This window comes from Rhinatrema bivittatum, chromosome 3, assembly GCF_901001135.1.
Source record: "Rhinatrema bivittatum chromosome 3, aRhiBiv1.1, whole genome shotgun sequence".
NCBI classification, from domain to species: Eukaryota; Metazoa; Chordata; class Amphibia; order Gymnophiona; family Rhinatrematidae; genus Rhinatrema; species Rhinatrema bivittatum.
Window position 1 is genome coordinate 311978495 of NC_042617.1, and position 22496 is coordinate 312000990.

Sequence of the window (22496 nt, forward strand, 5' to 3'; positions counted from 1 at the left end):
CATCATTCATTATCGCTGGAGAATGAGAATTTGTAACTTGCCTTCAGCAACCAATGAAAAGGTGCAAGCTAAGTATACAATAAATAAAAAGAAAAGGTTTTTAATTGTTCCTGGTTGTGTTTCTAACACTACAGTATACATAGCGATTTTTTTTAAACAAGATGCTGGGATGCTGACCAGTATCATCATCATCAACGTTATAGGATGTATTGGTACAGATCCATATCAGCCTAGATAAGTTGATCAAATGAGAAACTAATAAAGCGGTGAGTTGATTGATATTGCTGTACCAGTAAGCACCGATAGTGCTTACTGGTACAGCAATATCAAATAAACAAATAAGGGGAAACAAATAAGAACAAAGAAATGCGGGCACTGAAGTTTTGTCTCGTCTCACGCACACTTGCATCGTAACGAGTAGGACGTGGACTGCTTAGCATCAATGGCGAGAATAGCATGAGGGTTAGGTTTGTATCCCAACAACATAGAGTTGTAGCATATTTATCTTATGTTTTTGTGTGAGCCAGAACTGATCAGAGAATTAATAATGATAATAATGATGTGGGCGTGGCATTGTGCTGCACGCCCTTCGCTGTCAGTCACCGTGCGGCTATGTCCCACCCCCTCCCGTAACTGACAATCAGCTGTCGGGCTCGCGCCGCCTCTCTGTTCCACCCTTTCGGGCTGGGGCTGAAGTCTCGCGAGAGCGACGTGGGGACTGGTGGCGGACGTGAGTTTTGTGGACTGTGGCAGTGGCTGTGAGGTGAGCGCGTGTGGGTGGTTGGAAACCCTGCAGAGGTGGCGGGTGAGTGCACGCACGTAAGTGAGAGAGGGAGGAGGAGCGTGCGTGCTGCGTTTGCGGGAGGCGCTGCCAGGAAAGTAAGCTGCTTCCGTCTCCGAATTTGACTCGCTTCTCTTACCTCCCCCCGGGTAAAAGCGCGTTGCCTACCCCCCCCTCCCCTCGGGCCGGGAGAGGCTCCCCATGGCCGGACCGTGCTGGAAACCATCCAGTGGAAAAACAGAATCTCCCCGCCCCCGGGGACGGGCGGGAGCCAATCAAAGGCCGGAGCTCCGGTGATTGGCGTCGGTTTGGACCAATGTGAGGTCGGGCTGAGGGGCGGGGGCGCAGGAGCGGGCCCGGGTCAGCGGAGGAAGGGTCGAGGCTTGGACGGGGCCCCGTCTGGGAAGCGCACGACGGCGAGGGTGGGCCTCTGCAGTTCGGTCTTCTGGTGCACCGACAGGACCGAGGTCCGTGCCCTTGGGGGTCGTAATCGGTGCGACTGGGTGTCCCTTCCGCGGTGACCAGTGACGAGGTCTGAATCAGGGCGAGAGGCACACTTTTGAGCTGGAAAAGCCCGTGTCCGTGCTGCCCGGCACTGAAAGACGAGCAAGACCAGAGTGCTGGCAGAGGGAAGGACGTGGTGGGGGGTAATAGTGAGGCCACGCAGGCAGCCCAGGTGTGTACGTGGGCGAGGACCCTGCCTGCCACAGGTAGGGTGTGGAGGAAGAAGCTGTATGATCTTCGGTGAGGTGGGCTCCAGGAGGATATGAGTAAAAAAAAAAAAAAAAAGAGGCTAGGGTTTCCATATCTCACTTGGACAATCTCACAGGTTGATCTAGGGTAATCTAGCGATTACAACCCTATACATGTCCCATGACATGTATAGGGTTGTAATCGCTATCTTTTATTTAGGGACATCAATGGGAAAATCAGACTTATAAGTATGTGCATGCAGGTCTGGATGAGCCTGTTAGGTTGACTTGTGGTGGCAAACCCTAGCCTTCATCCAGGCATTGGCTGTTTGGATAGAAGGGGCAAACATGAATGGAGGGAGTAAGCATCCCTCCAATTCAGCAAACATTCGGGTGTTGCAGTTAAGTTAATACTCCAAGGCCTTTCTGAAGCATTGCTGGCTTTTTCATAAAGCACTGTGGTTGCTGCTTCAGTTCCCTTAGAAGTAAAAGTCTTTTCAGAAATTTGCTACTGTGGAGTTTGACCTGATTATGATAACTTTAGCTTGCTGAAGTCCTTTTCAGAATGATTTTAATGGCTGACTGTAGTTCATGTACAGCTTTATAATTGTAACATGCACATTATTAATAAATGTATTAGAAATGCACTAACTGCACATTCAATAAAATTATTATAAGGCAGGCATGGGCTCTTTAGACAGTTTTGGTTATCAGTGTTAATAAATTAGCCGGGTTTGGTGTATTATTTAAATTCATATGAATGGTCAACCAATAAGATGTGTACACATTTATCCGACTAAGTTACTCCTGCAGGTTGCATTACAGCAGGGCTTCCCGAACTTTCATGGGGACCCCACAGCCAGTCTGGTTTTCAGGGTAATCACAATGAATATGCATGAGATATAGTAGCATACCATGGAGACTCAGTATATGCATATTTCTTTGGCATATTTATTGTGGTTATCCTGAAAACCAGACTGGCTGTGGGGGCCCCCAGGAAAGGTTTGGGAAAGGTTTGGAAAACCCTGCATTACAACCCAAGAAAGAGATCTAGGTGTCATAGTGGATAACACATTGAAATCATCGGTTCGGTGTGCTGCGGCAGTCAAAAAAGCAAACAGAATGTTGGGAATTATTAGAAAGGGAATGGTGAATAAAACTGAAAATGTCGTAATGCCTCTGTATCGCTCCATGGTGAGACCGCACCTTGAATACTAAGTACAATTCTGGTCGCCGCATCTCAAAAAAGATATAATTGCGATGGAGAAGGTACAGAGAAGGGCTACCAAAATAAGGGGAATGGAACAGCTCCCCTAAGAGGAAAGACTAAAGAGGTCAGGACTTTTCAGCTTGGAGAAGAGACGGCTGAGGGGGGATATGATAGAGATGTTTAAAATCATGAGAGGTCTAGAACGGGTAGATGTAAATCGGTTATTTACTCTTTCGGATAGTAGAAAGACTAGGGGGCACTCCATGAAGTTAGCATGGGGCACATTTAAAACTAATCGGAGAAAGTTCTTTTTTACTCAACGCACAATTAAACTCTGGAATTTGTTGCCAGAGGATGTGGTTAGTGCAGTTAGTATAGCTGTGTTTAAAAAAAGGATTGGATAAGTTCTTGGAGGAGAAGTCCATTACCTGCTATTAAGTTCACTTAGAGAATAGCCACTGCCATTAGCAATGGTAACATGGACTAGACTTAGTTTTGGGGTACTTGCCAGGTTCTTATGGCCTGGATTGGCCACTGTTGGAAACAGGATGCTGGGCTTGATGGTCTCTTGGTCTGACCCAGTATGGCATTTTCTTATGTTCTTATTAGTTGTAAAACAAAAGGATTGGATGGGAAAAGTTATTTGTTTGGGTATACTCCTAGGCCAGTGTGTTTCCCAACCAGTGTGCTATTGGACCTGATCATGTGTACCACGGAAGTGTCGCCACTGCTTGATCAGATCCAGACCAGCACCTCACAGAAACAAGAGACATCAGCAATGGCTTTTACAAGTGTAGGAGCTCCTTTTTGAGAACGTGTAATCATGCAAACTTCTTCCTATAGCAAGTGTCTTGGAGTTTTTTAATAATGGGGAGCATCCAAGGTACAATAGCCAGTAGGGATGTGAATCGTTTTAGGACGATTAAAATTATCGTCCGATAATTTTAATATCGTCTTAAACCGTTATGGAACACAATACAATACAGATTCTAACGATTTATCGTTATAAATCGTTAGAATCGTGAGCCGGCACACTAAAACCCCCTAAAACCCACCCCCGACCCTTTAAATTAAATCCCCCACCCTCCCGAACCCCCCCCAAATAACTTAAATAACCTGCGGGTCCAGCGGCGGTCCGGAACGGCAGCGGTCCGGAACGGGCTCCTGCTCCTGCATCTTGTCGTCTTCGGCCGGCGCCATTTTCCAAAATGGCGCCGAAAAATGGCGGCGGCCATAGACGAAAAAGATTGGACGGCAGGAGGTCCTTCCGGACCCCCGCTGGACTTTTGGCAAGTCTCGTGGGGGTCAGGAGGCCCCCACAAGCTGGCCAAAAGTTCCTGGAGGTCCAGCGGGGGTCAGGGAGCGATTTCCCGCCGCGAATCGTTTTCGTACGGAAAATGGCGCCGGCAGGAGATCGACTGCAGGAGGTCGTTCAGCGAGGCGCCGGAACCCTCGCTGAACGACCTCCTGCAGTCGATCTCCTGCCGGCGCCATTTTCCGTACGAAAACGATTCGCGGCGGGAAATCGCTCCCTGACCCCCGCTGGACCTCCAGGAACTTTTGGCCAGCTTGTGGGGGGCCTCCTGACCCCCACGAGACTTGCCAAAAGTCCAGCGGGGGTCCGGAAGGACCTCCTGCCGTCCAATCTTTTTCGTCTATGGCCGCCGCCATTTTTCGGCGCCATTTTGGAAAATGGCGCCGGCCGAAGACGACAAGATGCAGGAGCAGGAGCCCGTTCCGGACCGCTGCCGTTCCGGACCGCCGCTGGACCCGCAGGTTATTTAAGTTATTTGGGGGTGGGGGGGATTTAATTTAAAGGGTCGGGGGTGGGTTTTAGGGGGTTTTAATGTGCCGGTTTTTCGATTTTTCGATTTTTTAACGATTTTCACGATTTTTCACGATATTTTACCCCCCCAAACGGCAACAATACGATTCCCTCCCCCTCCCAGCCGAAATCGATCGTTAAGACGATCGAGGACACGATTCACATCCCTAATAGCCAGGCCCTGCTTTGTGGCGTACACAGTGCACACAACTGTGCATCTTCCCCTTTCTGAACTTCCTCCTTTGAGTTCTTCCAGCCTCTTATCCCCAGGCTGAGTGAGACAGGGAGAACATGTACTGAGTACTGGATGTGACTTGTTGAGCAGTAGTAGTGGAGAAGCTCTGAAACCACATGCTGCAGCAAAGGTAACTGAGCTGGCTAATCACATCATACTGACTTCTACCTTTTCCTGCATATAGAAGGAACTTGTCAATTGTGATGGGTACATGTATCTTTCTGCTCCCTCTCTCCCTTTGTTTTAAAATTTAGAAGAGAGACTTGGGGCTTTCAATGCTTCCCTAGCTCTTTTATTTTTTTCCAAATGTCCTCTCCATGACTGTATTGCCTTCCCTGTGGAGGTTGGTGTGTCATACATTTTTGTTATTGTAGGTGTGCTTTGGGCTTGAAAAGGATGGACACTATTCTTATGCATTACTTATGTAAATAATAGAGGTGAAGGAGATAGACTTTTAGAATTGTAAACTGGTTTATCTATTTAATTTATATTCTGCCTTTTTCAGGCACATCAAAGTGGATTACTTTCAGATACTGTCCCCAGAGGGCTCACAATCTCAAGTTTGTACCTGAGGCAATGGATGGTAAAGTGACTTGCCCAAGGTCAGGAGCGGCAGTGGGATTGGAACCCTGGTTTCACTGGTTCACAGCCTACTGTTCTTATCACTAGGCTACTCTTCCACACCTTAACAGTGTAAAGAAATGTTTAAATCCCTCTGTGTCAACATGCTTGATGATTTTAATAGTTGGAGTTGATTAATTTCTTATTAAAATAATGCAGTCTGTCCTTTATCTATCTTACCTCTTGATGAGAGCATATCTCTGAAAAGAGTCAGAAGTGTGTTGTCAGTCTTTTTCGTCGATAAGTAAGGCATTTAGCCATGCAGCGTGGGTGACGTCATCTGTGTTGTCATGAGGCGGAGCTTACTCTCCTAGTTCGAAGAGCTTTGAAGTGCGCATGCCCCTGGCATTCTCGTGCTCCTCGAGCCGTCTCCTCAATTTTAGTTTTCCGCGGTACTTCACGGATGGTTTTTGTTAACTCTCCAACTCCTCAGAAAACTGAGAGCAAAAAAAAAAAAAGACAAGAAGAAACAGCAAGATGCTGAAAAGCCCAGGATTCAAATACTGCTCCTGCGGTAAACTCATGTCGGTGACCGATGGACATTATTATTATTTATGTCTCGGTCCCGATCATGACCAGGCCACATGTAGAGACTGCAGCAGGATGTCCCCGTGGGCTAGACGCTAATAGGCGGAAAAGATGGGGAGGTTGAGGCACTCCTCAACTTATGCCCGCTCTCTGGCTGATAAAAGATCCACCAAGTCCTCCCCGGATAAGCAAAAGCCCCGGTCCAAGGCCCCAGGATGCGCATTCGGCTTCGGAGAGCCATGCGCTGAAGACTGCGTTGGCGTCCACACCTTGCGCATCGAACACTGCGCCGAGCACGATGCATACCACGCATGTGTTGTCAGAACCTGCATTGCTCCCTTCTGTTCCACCTCGCATGACGCAATCGATGCATGCGTCGATACCTTTGAAAGCATCGATCTCTGCGATGCACTCTGCTCCAAAGAAAACGACGTACCTGATTCATAAAGCCAAAAAGCCTTCTTAATCTCATTCAGAGAAACAAATTTCAAAGGAAAAACCAGATGATGCACCATGTAAATCATCTTCAAAGATGAGAAACATAACGCCTCCATCTGGAGCACCCTCTTCTTCCAGATCTACTGCTCAGCATCCCACATCTTCACACAAGAGCCACCACTCCCCCTCATCGGTATTCTCAGATATCATCATAGACGAGCCAGTGGGAAACTGGGACTCCTCACCAGAAATTTGTTTCCCTTCGTCACCACTCTAAGAAGAGACCAAGATCTCCACATTCGATACTTCCCAAGACTCCCATTAAGCGGTCGAAAAAACCTGCCATGGGACCTACTCCACCTCAGCGTCCATCAGCCCAGGAAACAATGTCTCAAATCTCTACTCTATTACAAAATTCTTTCCAGGGATTGCCAACAAATCCCACACCAACGCTTCCAGATCTGCAAGAACCTACATCACCACTTGTTTCTCTTTCTTCGCCTCAGGGAGTAACATCCCTACGAGAGTCAAATTCTCCTGTATCTTCTACTCATGCCATTTCTCTGAATCTCTCCTCGCTGTCATCTCCAGGCAGTTTTACGGGCATTCCGTCGGACCCTCCACAAGAACACCCCCAACCTACTTCACCACCAGAAGATCTGACGTATGCTAAATTCCTTGAAAAATTGGGATTAGCTCTGAATATAGAAACCTGGAAGGTACCAGATCCCAGATCTGAAGAGATGGGAATCCTTCAAATATTGGATGTTCCAGCTGAACCACCAAGTTTTGGAAGCCCTGATGGACAAGACCTGGGATGCTTCGCACCTCGAGGAAACTAGATCTAAAGTATAGAATGCAAAAAAATTCTTACTATTCCAATGTCCAGATTCCTCTCAATTCAGTGGTAGTAGAATCAGCCATGAAGAGGGCTAAGAAGAACAGGCTATATTCAAATACGCTGCTGGGGAAAGATAACAAACTTTTGGATGACTTTGCCAGGAAAATTTATCAAAACTCCGTGCTGGGTTCTCGCATTAACCAACCCCAGTTCTACATCATTCAGTACATATTCAACTGTACTCAACAATTTCAACCCTTACTGATCACTTCGTACGGAGATGCCCCGCTTCCTCAACCTTTTCAAGACCTACAGGAAGGCCTACGCCACTTATTAAGAACAGCATACGAAGTGTTTGACACATCTGCTAGGTCTTCAGCAACTTCAATATCAGCTAGTTGTATAGCGTGGCTCTGTGCAAGTAGCATAAGAGAAGATATACATGACAGATTAGCGAATTTGCCATGTAGACCAGACATTTTTTGGGGGGGAAAAACTCAGGGAAACCATTTCCCAAATAAAGGAACAAAACATTGCAGTTCAGTCCTTAACGTCACCCTCGGACACACCTTCCATGTCCAGGCATTACTACAGCCAATACAAAAGAGGATACTACTACAAAAGACCATACCAGTATTACCAACCGTATCAAACAAATTTTAGGCAACAACCTTTCCAGCAATAAAGACCTCAATCTCAAGTACAAAGTCAAAGGCCCCATCAAAGATCCCAAAGACAGCAAAAACCACAATCTTCTCAACCACCATCTAAGCAATCGTTTTAGATGCACTTGCCGCAACAAAAGAACATGTGGGGGGGAGACTATCCCTATTTCATCCCCAATGGTCCGAAATTACCATGGACCAATGGGTGCTGAGAATAATCTTGCAAGGTTACAGGCTATGGTTCAACTCTTTTTTTTTCCAGCGCCTCCTCCTCCCTTTCGACCCAGAGGTCCTCAGGTTCAAATTCTCTCACTAATGCAGGAGGTAGCACTGTTCCTTCAGCAAAGGGCAATTCGACCAGTGCCTTTCTCACAAAGGAAAAAATGTTTCTATTCCCAATACTTCCTCATCCCCAAAAAATCAGGTGGTCTTCGTCCCATCCTGGATCTTCGAGCTCTCAACAAGCACCTAAAAATTCAAGATCTCCCTCAAAACAGTTCTCCCATTCCTTCAAGCCAACGATTAGATGTGCTCACTAGATCTAAAGGATGCAAACGCTCACATTCCAATTCACAAGTATTTCTGGCGTTACCTCTGTTTTCAAGTTGCGAATCATCACTACCAATACAAAGTTATTCCCCTTTTGGTCTATCCTCGTCACAAAATGTCTTGCTGTTGTTGTGGCACATTTACGCAGACAGGGAATAAACATTTTTCCTTACTTAGACGATTTGCTAATTGTCTCTTCCAACGCGCAACTCCTACAGAACCAGGTGGAACACACACTCCTCTGCCTAGAGAAATTGGGTTGGATAATAAACTACGAAAAATCCCAATTCCATCCCTCCCAAAACATTCAATTCATCGGGGCAATAATTTAAACCCAATCTCCAGGGCATTTCTACCTCTGGACAGGATTCAGACCCTACGGTTCCTTTCTCAATCTCTTCTTCGTCAAAAGGTCGCTACTGTTCGTCAAATACTAGTGTTGTTGGGACACATGGCCGCAGTGATTCATGTAGTTCAAAACACGCGTTTACACAAAAGACATCACCAATGGGGTCTGAAATTGTAATGGAGCCAAGTTACTCAACAAATTTTATCAAAGTACAACTTACGAAGTCCATGCGCAGAGATATCCTATGGTGGCTACGTCCTTCCATCTTAACAGAGGTGAGTCCAATCCGACAACCACCTCATCAGTTTGTTATTACAACAGATGCATCAACAAAGGGATGGTGAACCCATCTCCTACATCTGGAAACCCAAGGAGTATGTCCAAGAGCAAACGAGGTCTTCAAATCAATTTGCTGGAACTCCAGAGCAATAAAAAAAAAACCTCCCTACTAGCATTCCAGTCATGGATACAGGAAAAGTCTGTAATGATTCACACAGATAACAAAGTAGCAATGTTCTATGTAAACAAACAAGGAGGATCCGGTTCCTTGATGCTTTGCAAGGAAGCAGTTCAGATATGGGAATGGGCGGAACACAACAAAGTTCTCCTTCCAGCGTCATACCTGCTGGGTCTTGCGAATACAAGAGCGGACAAACTCAGAGTTTTCCATCCACATGAATGGTCACTAAAGCAGACAGGATCTTCGCACGCTGGGGTACTCCAGAAATAGACCTGTTCGCATCAGAAGACAACAGGAAAATAAATAAGTTCTGCTCTCTTCTTCCCAGCATACACAGGACATCGCAGGATGCTTTTCTGATTCCATGGAGGGACAGCCTCCTATGCGCCTTCCCTCCCATTCCACTAATCTCACGCACAATCCAGAAATGTATAGAAGACAAGGCAGATTTAATCCTTATCGCACCTGCCTGGCCGAGACAGCCATGGTATGCTTATCTTCTTCATCTTTTGATCAGTCCACCGATGCCTCTGACCAACGACCCCTTTCTCCTTTCTCAGGACGGGGGAAATCTAATTCACTCCATGCAGTCGTCTCTTCACTTGACAGCTTGGAGGTTGAACGGCAAATATTACACACACTAGATCTCCCTCCTAGTATCACAGAAGTTCTGATTGCATCCAGGAAACCTTCCGCCAGGAGGAATTATACCTTCAAGTGGAAAAGATATTCCAATTGGTGCAACCACATAAGAATTGACCCCTTTTCTTGTCCTCCAAAAACACTATTATCCTATCTGCATTGCTTGTTCCTCTCAGGTCTAGCAGTAATGTCCATCCGAGTTCACCTCAGCACTATAGCAGCTTACCATGCAACGGATGACAGCTGCTCCATCTCTTCTCATCCTCTAATTTCTAAATTCATGAAAGGCTTGCTTCACTTGCACCCGCCCATTCAAAAACCAATAGTTCCATGGGATGTCAGTCTAGTCCTGGAAGCACCGATGACTCCACCAATTGAACCCATGTCCTCCTCATTGCTCAAATACCTAACCTGGAAAGTTCTCCTCTTGGTAGCTATCACTTCAGCCAGGAGAATAAGTGAACTACACACATTGGTAGTCAACTTTCCTTATCTACAGTTTCACCATGATAAAGTCGTACTACGGACTCACCCTTCATTTCTACCAAAGGTAGTCTCAGCCTTTCATTTAAACGAAACAATCTCCTTACCAGTTTTGTTTTGTTTTTTGTTTTTTTTTTTACCCGAAACCACATGCTGATGAAAGACAAAAAGCTCTTCATACACTGGACTGTAAGAGAGCTTTAGCCTATTACAAAAACAGGACTCATCCAGTACGGCATTCTTCTCAATTGTCTCTTTCAACCCGAACAACCCGGGACAACTGGTCTCTAAGAGAACTCTTTCTAACTGGCTTACCACTTGCATACAATCCTGCTTCTCAAAGTCAGTTCCTCTTACCACTGCAGTTAAAGCTCATCAAATCAGAGCCACTGCCACTTCAATAAAACATATCCAGGGCGTGCCTATCCAGAACATCTGCAAGGCAGCAAACTGGTCTTCCATTCACACTTTTACTTTGCACTATTGCCTTGATCAACAATCCGCATCTGATTCATCCTTAGGATCTGCAAGTCTTCGTACTGTTAAAAACTTTTAATGGCTATCCACAGTCCAGCATCTTCTGTGCAACCTATGAGCTTGGGACTCCCACGCTGCATGGCTGAATGCCCTGCTTATCGACGGAAAAAAGCAAGTTTGCTTACCGTAAATGGTGTTTTCCGTAGATAGCAGGGAATTTAGCCATGCAATCCCTCCCGCCTCCCTGGACAGCCATTTTCATTTCAATACCTTCACTAGCACTTGGCTTGGAAAACCAGCTGAGGAGACTGCTCGAGGAGCGCAGGAACGCCGGAGGCATGCGCACTTCAAAACTCTTCGAGTTAGGAGAGTAAGCTCTGCTTCATGACATCATGGATGACATCACCCACGCTGCATGGCTAAATTCCCTGCTATCTACGGAAAACACCATTTACGGTAAACGAACTTGCTTATACTTGTTTGACCTTTATTTCTGTATAAGACACAAATTTTGAAATGGTTTGTAAATTTTCTTATAGTTTGAGGGTGGGAAATAGGCAATACTACTTGAGAGATCAAATCAGTTTTACTGATGTGACTGGTTTTATAGAGAAATGGGCAAGAAAGAGAGAACCAATTTAGGCACCATAGCAGAGGAAAGACAAAAAAACATGGACTGTTGGCAGATGAAGGGGACGCGGAAGAGGTGGAGGACTAAAGATAATGTACATGAGCTTACTGTGTGGTGCAGAGCAGTTTAAGTTCTTTTGTGCCAAATGGAAGGCAGCAGGCTTGAACATATTAAGCTCCAGTGTGTAATACACATGGTTCAAGACTTTTAAAGGGTGATTGTGTTATATCTTTTTAAGAATGTTACTGTCAGTAAACATGCTTATTGTTTGAGGCTATAATTTTTGAAAGCAGTTTTTTTTTTAAGTCCATCCTCCCTTTTTGTATTTTTTTTTTTTAACACTATACTTGTAATTGATTCCATGAGTTCCAGCACAGTTGGAATTTGGCTGCTGCTGTGTCACTGCAGGCGTGAAACTTACAGTAATATTAAAAGCAGGGTTCCCTTTATCAGTATTAAAATATATCTAAGAACTATATATTTTAAACATTATTTGCTTGTGGAAAGTGATAATTGTAGTAATCTTTTTAGTATATACAATCTTCCTTTAAAGTTAATTAGAGCTTCATGGAACAAAACATGATCCTTTCTTTTAAACTACGTTGCCAGGCTTGCAGGTTTAGTTTGTATTGGTGTGTAAGTGAAGTACTGAACTTTTCTCTGGTATTAGATATGGCCTTGAGCCAGCATACTGTAGGTTTAGTGAATAATTTTGATGATGGTTCCTTCTTTTGATTTGTTAAAGGGATTAGGATTCTCTGTATATTGTATGTGGACATGCTCTTTCCTGAACAAGACTGAGTGCCAAATCAGAGTTTTTCTTAGTTTTTAGTTTGTGTTATGGGGCTAAATTCTATACAGATAATTGTAAAAGTTGAGTCCGAATTGGTGGCCACCTTTCTTTTAAGTGGGCTGAAATGACTCCCCCTCCCCCCGTACATTTTTATGGAAGCCCTAACATCTTTTGTGTGGAGATGATGATGCTATAGGTTTATATGGTATCTCATCTAAACAGGATCCCAGTGTGTTTTACAATGTAATACTTCAGAATTGGTATGTGGACGTGACCTGAACAGGGAGCCAGGCCATGCTTCAGCTCAGCTTTTTTTTTTTTTTAATTGAGACCCACCTCATGCTTGTGTTAAACATATTTGGAGGAGCACAGCTGAGAAGTCTTAATGACTGCTAAAGCAAGTCTTTTAGGGGGAGAATTACCAACAATATTACCAATTAATTTATTGGCACAGCACCTGATGGAAGGCCGAAGTTTCTGGTTTGTAGTGTGCTTGCAGTTTTTGTCCACTTATATAATAAATGTATAGAATGAGACATCACAAACACTGTATTTCTATTTGTCACCCACTCTTCAAATAGAAGCCTTTGGTAACTTATAGTAATTCATTTTAAATGTACAGCAACATATAAATAAATCAAATCAACTTAAGGCAAACAAGTTGTAGAAGTGGTTTGATGTGCGTTTTTGAAATGACTATAGCATTATTCAGGATGGAGACTTTTATAACTAAATCTAAATGTTGTTGGGATTTGGGTTCTCTTTCTTTGAAGTTCAAAACAAACAAGATTTGAAGTGAAGAATAAATATACCTCTGGGAATAATAACCTTTTCTTATAATGTTTTTATGCCTGTGAATGGAGCCGTTTCTAGGGTGGGTAGTCTAGCATGATTTTGGATAGCGTATGAGAGCTTCCAATGGGGCTAAGGAAGAAGGAATGATACTGATAGATTATTTTATTGGATGGGAAATGCTGCTTGGTCCTCTGGTTTATTTGCCAGTTTTTAAACTAAAGAGAAAAACTGTCCATGTCCCAAGCAGGAGAGGGCAAAATCACTGGTGGTACAGTACTGAAAAAGAGGCACAGCAAAGAAAAGGCAGGAGTTCATGCACAAAAGTCACAAGCCTAAAAATCTAATGCACAGGAAGAAACTACCTTTTTATTGAGGCTTCAAGTTCATCATAGACGCACACAACAGGAGAACCAGCCCACAGGCAACCCCAGCAGTAGTTCCTGTGTACATATATTCTGTTTGTCTCTTGCTGGTCCCCTTCTTACCATGTCTGTGAACTTGGAGCATTAATAAAAAAAAAAAAAAATCCTGGCTTTTATCTTCGCCTTTGGCTTGTGTTGACTTCTGAATATTTTTTTCCAGTTGAATTTCATTTATAAGAACTGTTGTAAACAATTTTGTAACAAAATCTTTCCAAAGTTTCTCTCTCCTTCCTATGAAAATGTTGTTTTTGCAAGAGCATTATGTGGTCCAAATGATTTTTTTTTCAAGAAGCATCCATAATATACTAAATAAAATTTGCATTTAAATACAGTACTGCTGCAGCTTGCTCTAATGGAAAGAGGTTTCACTTTTTACAGGAATATCTCTGCATATCAGGAGTAGAGGGAGTGCACAACTGGGCAGTCATCAGCTGGAGAATTGAGATGAATGTGCAAACAACTTAAACAAGTTTTTTTTTTTTTGGTTTTTTTTTTTAATATAAAGAAATTATTAGGATTTTAAATCTCCAAGTAGAATAAGGAACAGAATTTTATGCTGCAGGGTTCTGAATGGTGTGCAGGCTTTATTATAGAATTTCATTCATTCTCTCTAATGTAAACTATGTAAATGATCAAATTGTCATGTAAGCCAAAAAAGCATGTTTTAAAAAATGGAAATAGGACCTAATGAGGAAAACAGGAAGACACACAAGTACAATCAAATTTAAATGTCAAGCATTAATAAAGCAAGCCAAGAGAATTGTAAGAGGCAAAGATTAATAATAAAAACTTTTTCAAGTACATTAAAACAGGAAAACCTGCAAGGGAGTCAGTTGGGCTATTAAATAACTGGGGAGTGAAAGGGGGGCACTCAGGGAAGATAAGGTCATAGTAGGAAAATTAAATGAATTCTTTGCGCTATAGTGAGGACAATGGTGGGAGCTACCCTGGCTTGAACAGTTTTTGTAGATGATGTTTCAGAGAAGTGGAATCAGATTGTGAATTTGGAAGAGGTGCTAGAAGAAATTGACAAGTTAAATTGCAGATTACTGGGACCTGATGGTGTTCACCCCAGAGTTCTAAAGGAACTCAAATAAGACATTTCAAATCTGCTACTGATAACCTATCATTCAAATCTGCCTCTATACTTGAGGACTGGAGAGTAGAAAATGTAATGACCATTTTCAGCAGCTCCAGGGGTGAGTCAAGCAATTACAAACTGTACAGCCTAACATCAGTGCTGGGTAAAATGGTGGAAGCTACTGAGAAAAAAAATCACTTTTCATATGGGTAAACATAGCTTAGTTGGGAAAAACCAACATGGATTTAGCAAAGGGAGGCTGTGCCTTACTAACCTGTTGGAAACAGGATGCTGGGCTTGATGGACCCTTGGTCTGACCTCCTATGGCATGTTCTTATGTTCTTAGAATTCTTTGAAGTTGTGCATAAGAATGTGGATCAAGGTGAGTCTATCAGTATAGTATTTTTGGTATTTTAGAAGGCATTAAAAAAGACCCTCCTAAGGAATCCTTAGAAAACTTAAAAACTCCTGGGATAGAAGGTGATGTTTTACTATGGATTGATAACTGGTTTAAAGAAAGGAAACAGGAGTAAGACTAAATGGTAGAGATGTGAATCGGAACCAGAATCGGATCCGATTTCAGTTCCGATTCACATCTCTACTAAATGGTACCTTTTTCCCAGTAAAGAAAGGTAAATAGTGGTGTGACAAGTGGTATTTAATTTATTCCTTAACAGTCTGGAAAAAGGGTGCAACAAGTAAAGTGATCAGACTTGCAAAATAACCTAAAAATGTTCATAATTTAAAATACAAGCAGACTTTAGGTGAACTGGGCAATTAAATTGCAGATAAAATTTAATGTGGATAGGGTACAAAGTGATAGAGAAAAATATTCCATACTGTGGATACACAATGCTGGAGTCAGTGTTAGGAGTAACCATCTAGGAAAAGGATCTTGGATTTGCTGTAGTCAGTATGTTAAAATTCTCAGTTTATGTGCAGCAGCGGTCAAAAAACAACTAGAATGTTAGGAATTATTTAGAAAGGCACAGTAAATACAATTTTGAATATCATAATGCCACTGTATAGATCTGTGGTGTGACGCACCTTGTGTATTGCATGTAATTCTGATAGTTCCTTCTCAAAGGTATAGCAGAACTAGAAAAAATTAGAGGGAGGACAACAAGAATGATAAACGGGATGGAATGGCTCTCTTACAAGTTAGGGCTCTTCGGTGTGGAGAAGAGATAACTGTGGGGATATGATAGAGGCTTATAAAAAGAGTTGAGTGGAACAGATAGAGAATATTTTTTAAATAGCACTTGGACCAGGGAACATTCCATGAAACTAGTAGGTACGTAGTGGCTTTAAAAAAAAATTGGAGAACTTGTTTAGTTTTTTCACTTACATAGTAAACTGTGGAATTTTATTCCTGGAGGATGTAGTCAAGGCATCTAGCATAGCTGGGTTTAAAAAAGGAGGAAAAGCCTATAAACCGTTATTTACCAAGTGGACTTTGGGGGAAACATACCACTGAGTAACAGGAATTGGATATACGCTTTGGAATCTACCAGGTACTTCCTAATGATTCATATTGGCTTCTATCTGAGATAGGATGCTGGGCTGAATGGACCTTTGGTCTGATCCAATCTGGCACATCTTGTTATGTGTGTTTATTTTTTTTTGAGAATATATGGTGCCTTTTCTGATGTAAGGGTAGCAGTGTGTACTTTTTGGACTATGCTGGCAACCATTGTTCCCTTGGATTTTTTTTCCCTGCTGTGAATTTCTTTCAGTCTTACATGTGCAGTCTTGCAAACTCATGCATTCCTTATTTGTAATGTTAAGAAATTCTCTTTTTGTTTTTTTTGTTTATTTACCTTTATGTCCTAATTTACAAGCAGTCATAAAAACATCTTTGGAACATTTTTTTCTAGGTAATCAGAAACTGATGCGTAAAGTGAGAGATTGTAACATTCTTACCTGCCATTTATCAGATCATCTGATATATATTTCAGTGGTATTGCAAGATTTGGAAGGGATGAGAAACGTGTAGAAAATAAATCTTTCCTTGAGTGCAGATTTTGGTGAGCTAATCCAGAAATCAATCAAGGACTTCCATAGTAATCACTCTATCAAAGAGTATAATCCCCTTCTCAGATGGGAGATGTTAAAGGTGGTCTTTAGGGGGCAGACTATTGCATTTACTAGCCACTTTAATAAATCAATCAAGTTTAAAAACAGCAAAAAACACTTTCTGTAACAGATTAGAGAGTTTGAGATTAAACACAAGCAGAGTTGTTCAGGAAAGACTTATTGTACTTCTCTTTTGGTCAGACACAAGCTTAAAATGTTGCAGTGACCATGTTGAGTTTTGCAAGGCAAAAGTCTGTCTTGCTGGCATGTATGATCAGAACCCATAGTTTGGGTATTACCCATCATTGCTGTTAGGGACGGGGGGGGGGGGGGGGGAGTTTGAGACATTTACCAGCAGAACTTGTGAATATATTTAAAAAGGGTTTTGTACTATTTGATATGAGGATTATTTAAAATACTGTAATCAGTAAGGTTCCAGAGGCAGCCAAAGAAACGTAGTGGTCCCAATTACGATGCTTGAGTAAGCACTGAAGATGTTTTCTATTGGGAAAAGTCCTGGGTCAGATGGCTTTCAATTAGATTATTATAAAACACTTTCTGGCAGAATATACTTCTATTGCATGTGAGTCATTTGATTACCTGGGGAGATTATCATCTTTGGGTAATCTGTTGGATGCTTTCATAATATAATTCATAAAGGAAAAGACCCTACTGGCTGTAACTTACTGGCCCGTAATCTTAATATAGTCATTAATTTTTGGACTAAAATACTTCAAAGAAGCCTCAAGTTAATTGTACCTTTTTGTTGATAAACTAAGACCAAGCTGGTTTTATTAAAGAAGGAACCTCAACAAAATAGTACTAAAGTTATTTAATATAATTTTCCTAGCATCCAGACAGATGATTTCAGCACCAGTGGGTTATGCACCTCTACTAGCAGATGGAGACGGAGCAAACTGACATCACAGTATATATACTCCTGTAGTATCATCAGCCTGACAGTATTCTCTGTCTCCAGCAGATGGTGACTGGGGATTGCTTCAAATTTTAAGGAGATTTAATTTGCCCTGCTTTCCTGCGGTGATACCAAATGGTCCCTCCCCCCAGTTGAGAATTCCTGAGGTGATTTTCGTGGTCCCTCAGATGAGTGCCTTGGTCCAGTAGCTGGTTTTCTCAGCTAGCGTGGACTTAGCTGATTAAAACAGCTGAAACGCAGTGGGTGCAGGAAGCCGGGACAGCTGTGATGGTATATTGCCCCCCCCCCCCCCCCCCACAGTTGGAGACTGTCTCTGTTCTCAATTGGGAAAGGCTGAACTCAGGTAAGGTTAAAAAAAAAAAAAAAAAAAAAAGACAGAGTAGAAGGGTGGTTGTAGGCCTTCCCCCTTCCTCTGGTCTCTATTGCTCAACTTGCTGTTCCTGTGTTCATTCCTGCTCCCATGGGAGGTTAAGGGAGTTGGGCAGCATGGCGGGTGAGCAGCCTGGGTGGGCTAGATCCCACTGTTAAGTTTTCTTTTCTGTGTGCTGTGTAGTAGGCCACGGCAATATTTTCACATGCTTTTTTTCTGGGCTTTAGCTGCCCTCTTCAGGACTGTGCGTGCAAGTGCATCTGGCTGTGCGTAAGAGTTCTGCCCCAGTTTCTTTAGGGTGCGCTGCCTGTGTGCACATCTGAGAAACATTGGTAGTGTGCTTAAGTTTGGTGCAACGGAAAGTACACCTAGTTTTGCATCACAGCCTTGGAACGCCTAAATTTTGTGCTTCTAAATTTTGCAGTATGAATTCAGCTGGACGCACACCTTCAGTCACCTGTGGTGTCTGTGGCTAAGAAACCTAAGTGCCTTTCCCTCTGTGCTGCCTGTCATATTCGGGCATCTTAGCCTGGAGTGCCTTCTACTACTTGCATGTCAGGAGGATGCCTGACCTTAACTGGTTCATTAGGGGACAGTAGCTCAGTGTGTGGCAGCATGGGGGCCTTCTGGTTTTGGCATGGATCCTTCTGCCGTTTTCTTGGGTAGAATTTTTTAAAGGATTGTAATTTTTTTTTTTTTTTTTCCCTTCAGGTGCAGTTCTCAGCACTGTCAAGTCAGAATCACAGGTGATTCTCACTCATTTGGTATTACTGTTTAGTGCTGAAAGAACACCGTTGATTGGCAGCGGTTTAATGGAACACAGTCAACATGGATTTACCCAAGGGAAGTCTTGCCTAACAAATCTGCTTCATTTTTTGGAAGGGGTTAATAAACGTGGATAAAAGTGAGACCGGTAGATGTAGTGGTATTTGGATTTTCAGAGGTGTTTGACAAAGTCCCTCATGAGAGGCTTTGAAGGAAACTAAAAAGTCATGGGATAGGAGGCAATGTCCTTTCGTGGATTACAAACTGGTTAAAAGACAGGAACAGAGTAGGATTAAATGATCAATTTTCTCAGTGGAAAAGGATAAACAGTGGAGTGCCTCAGGGATATGTACTTGGACCAGTGCTTTCAATATATCTATAAATGATCTGGAAGGAATACGATGAGTGAGGTGATCAAATTTGTAGATACAAAATTTATTCAGAGTAGTTAAATCACAAGCAGATTGTGATACATTACAGGAGGACCTTGCAAGACTGGAAGATTAGGCATCCAAAATGACAAATTTAATGTGGACAAGTGCCAGGTGTTGCATAAAGGGAAAAATAACCCCTTGCTGTAGTTACACGATGTTAGGTTCCATATTAGGAGCTACCACCCAGGAAAAATCTAGGCATCATAGTGGATACTACTTTGAAATTGTCGGCTTCAGTATGCTGCAGCAGTCAAAAAGCAAACAATGTTAGGAATTATTAGGAAGGGAATGGTTAATAAACGGAAAAATGTCATAATGCCTCTGTCGATCCATGGTGAGACCGCACCTTGAATACTGTGTACAATTCTTGTCTCCGCATCTTAAAAAAATATAGTTGCGATGGAGAAGGTACAGAGAAGGGCAACCAAAATGATAAAGGGGATGGAATGGAACAGCTTCCCTGTGAGGAAAGGCTGAAAGAGGTTAGGACTGTTCAGCTTGGAGAAGAGACGGCTGACGGGGGATATGATAGAGATCTTTAAAATCATGAGAGGTCTTGAACGAGTAGATGTGAATTTGTTATTTACACTTTTGGATAATAGAAGGACTAGGGGGCACTCCATGAAGTTAGCAAGTAGCACATTTAAGACTAATTGGAGGAAAATTCTTTTTCACTCAATGCACAATTAAACTCTGGAATTTGTAGCAGAGGATTGTGGTTAGTGCAGTTAGTGTAGCTGGGTTTAAAAAAAGGATTGGAATAAGTTCCTGGAGAAGTCCATTACCTGCTATTAATTAAGTTGACTTAGAAAATAGCCACTGCTATTACTAGCAGTGGTAACATGGAATAGACCTTAGTTTTTGGGTACTTGCCAGGTTCTTATGGCCTGGATTGGCCACTGTTGGAAACAGGATGCTGGGCTTGATGGGAACCCTTGGTCTGACCCAGCATGGGTATTTATGTTCTTATGATAGGAATCCAGATGGCCACTGATGAGGCTGATTCCTGAACTGGAGGATGGGGGAAATTCTTCCGGGACTGGAAACCGTATAGGGACTCTGTTGTGCTTTTATAGAGATGAGCTACTGGCTCTGATTTTCCCAGACATTGAAGATGCTGGGAGTACCTGGGGCAGATTCCATGTCTGAGCCAAAGAAAAATTCCAGTTTGGTTTGTTTGCTTAACGAGCCTCTTGTGTTTTGTTTTTTGCCTGTTATGGAGGCTATTCAAGAATTGATTGATCTTGAGTGGAGCACCCCGGAAGCTAATTTCAAAAGAAGGTCTGACTTTGGAAGGCCTGTACTCCCTGGATCCAGTGGTGAGAGAGCTTCTGTGTTTTCCAAAAGTGGATGCATTTGTCTGTGTTGTCTCTAAGCAGATGACTATCCCCATGGAGGGAGGAGTGGCCTTGAAGGATGTCCACAACAGAAGGATTGAGGCCATCCTTAAGCAAGCATTTGAAGCAGTGGCAATGACCTTGCAGATAGCTTCTTGTTCCCTGGTTGGTAGTACATGTTTACTTCTCTCTTAGGTCGATGACTCTGGAGTGAATTCCAGGGCAATTATGGAGCCAACCACTGCCTTTTTAGCAGATGTGGGCTGCGATTTGGCCAGAGGGTGGCTTCGGTAATAGCAGCCAGGTGGCAGTTATGGCTGAAAAATTGGTCGACCAATGCAACTTCAAGGCTAATCTTCTGAAAGAGCCCTTTAAAGGCTCGCACTTGTTTGGGAGAGAGTTGGAGAAACTGGCCAGTAAGCGGGTCGAATATCTGGCTCCTCGGTTGCTGAAGGATAAGAAGCAGATGCTGCAACCCTTTGGCATGAGGGGTCGTGCCAGAGGCTCCAAGTGTTTTCAACCCTATAGAGGAGCGATCTTTCAGAGGACTAGACCTTTTTGTTAGGTCTCAGTCATTTCATTCCAGACAGCCCAGGTGTGGGCTCAGGTAGGGGAACTTCCTGAGTCTTCCAGTGAAGGTTTGCTGACCCACCTCTAGGAACAAGAGATAAGGGGCACCTTTCTTTTTTTATCAGAGGTGGATCGAAATCACATCAGATCAGTGGGTCCTGAGAGGGATATGCGCTGGAGTTTTACAGCGTTCCTCAGAGTTTGTTCATGGTATCTTGCTGCTACTCCACATAGAAGCAGGCAATGGAGTCTACATTGTCAAGGCTCCTCAGTCTGAGGGCTGTGGTTCCAGTGCCCACGTCTCTGGAAAATCAGGTCGATACTCCATTTATTTTGTTGTGCTCAAGAAGGAGGGCTCCTTTCATCCCATCCTGGATCTCAAATGGGTCAACCGTTATTTGCAGGTGACTCATTTTCACTTGGAAACATTGCGCTCTGTGATAATGGCAGTGCAGTCGGGGGAATTTCTGACCTCCCTGGATCCCGTCCGATTGGAGCACCAACGTTTTCTGCGTTTCGCAGTGTTGGGGTGCTGTTATCACTTTCGGGTGCTGCTGTTTATTCTGGCCACTGCTCCCAGAACTTTTTCCAAGCTTATGGTGGCGGTGGCAAAGTTGAGAGAGGATGTGATCCTCGTACACCCGTATTTGGATGACTGGCTGATTCAGGCCAAGGCTCTGGGTTGAGGTTAGATGGCTCCCGTTGACATTTGCTGAGCTGTGACCTGGTCCTCTTTACACACCTTTTCCATTTATTATCTGGATGTGCAGGCTGGGAAGGATGCAGCCTTTGCACATGCGGTTTTGAAAAGACCATGGGCAGCCTCCTACCCTATTCCAGAGTAGCGTGGGTACATCCCACTGGTCCTGAATTGATCTGTCTGGGTGCTAGGAAATGAGAAATTAGTACTTACCCGATAATTTCCTTTTTCTTAAAGCAGACAGATGAATTCAGCTTTCCACCCTTTGTTGCCGAATGATTGTGCAATGGTCCTCCTGTGTGGTTATGTGTTCCAGGGGTTTTTGGTAAGTGTTAATCCAGTGTTAATGCGTTCTTTGTCTGAGCTCAGTGTTTGCTGTTGGCTGAGTGCTAAAATGGTTATCTGTTATCAATCAAGTTTTTGCTAGTCTGTCCACAGTTGGCTTTTGAAGAGAATACTGGCAGGCTGATGTCGCTGCAGGAGTATGTATACTGTGACGTCAGTTTGTTCCATCTGCTGGTAGAGGTGCATAATCCACTGGTCCTGAATTCATTTGTCTGGTTTAAGGAAAAAAAAAATCAGGTAAGTAGTAATTTCTTATTACTTGGCTAAAATCAGAGTACCTGGTTAAATGTCCTTAGACACAGACAAAACATTTCCTGGAAATATGTTCCTTGTACTCAAAAGATTTGATTTTCCTAAAGAATCTTTACATTGGATTGTGGCAGTGTACAAAAGTCCTAAAGCTAAGGTCATGGTTAATGGTTTTCACTCCCCTCCTTTCTTTAT

The 22496-nt window shown here is 43.2% G+C and overlaps 1 protein-coding gene across 7 annotated transcripts in view; it reads left to right on the forward strand.

Moving 5' to 3' along the window:
* Positions 1-637: 637 nt before the first annotated feature.
* LOC115087704 (cyclic AMP-dependent transcription factor ATF-7) overlaps positions 638-22496 on the forward strand; it is a 624371-nt gene continuing 602512 nt past the window's right edge. The window contains exon 1 of one of the 7 annotated variants that reach the window (XR_003855588.1): positions 638-763. The gene's annotated coding sequence lies outside the window, so the exon portion shown is untranslated. Of the gene's footprint in view, positions 880-1080; positions 1492-22496 lie in introns of those variants that run through there. The other 6 variants (XR_003855586.1, XR_003855591.1, XR_003855592.1 and 3 more) reach the window with 6 other exon arrangements.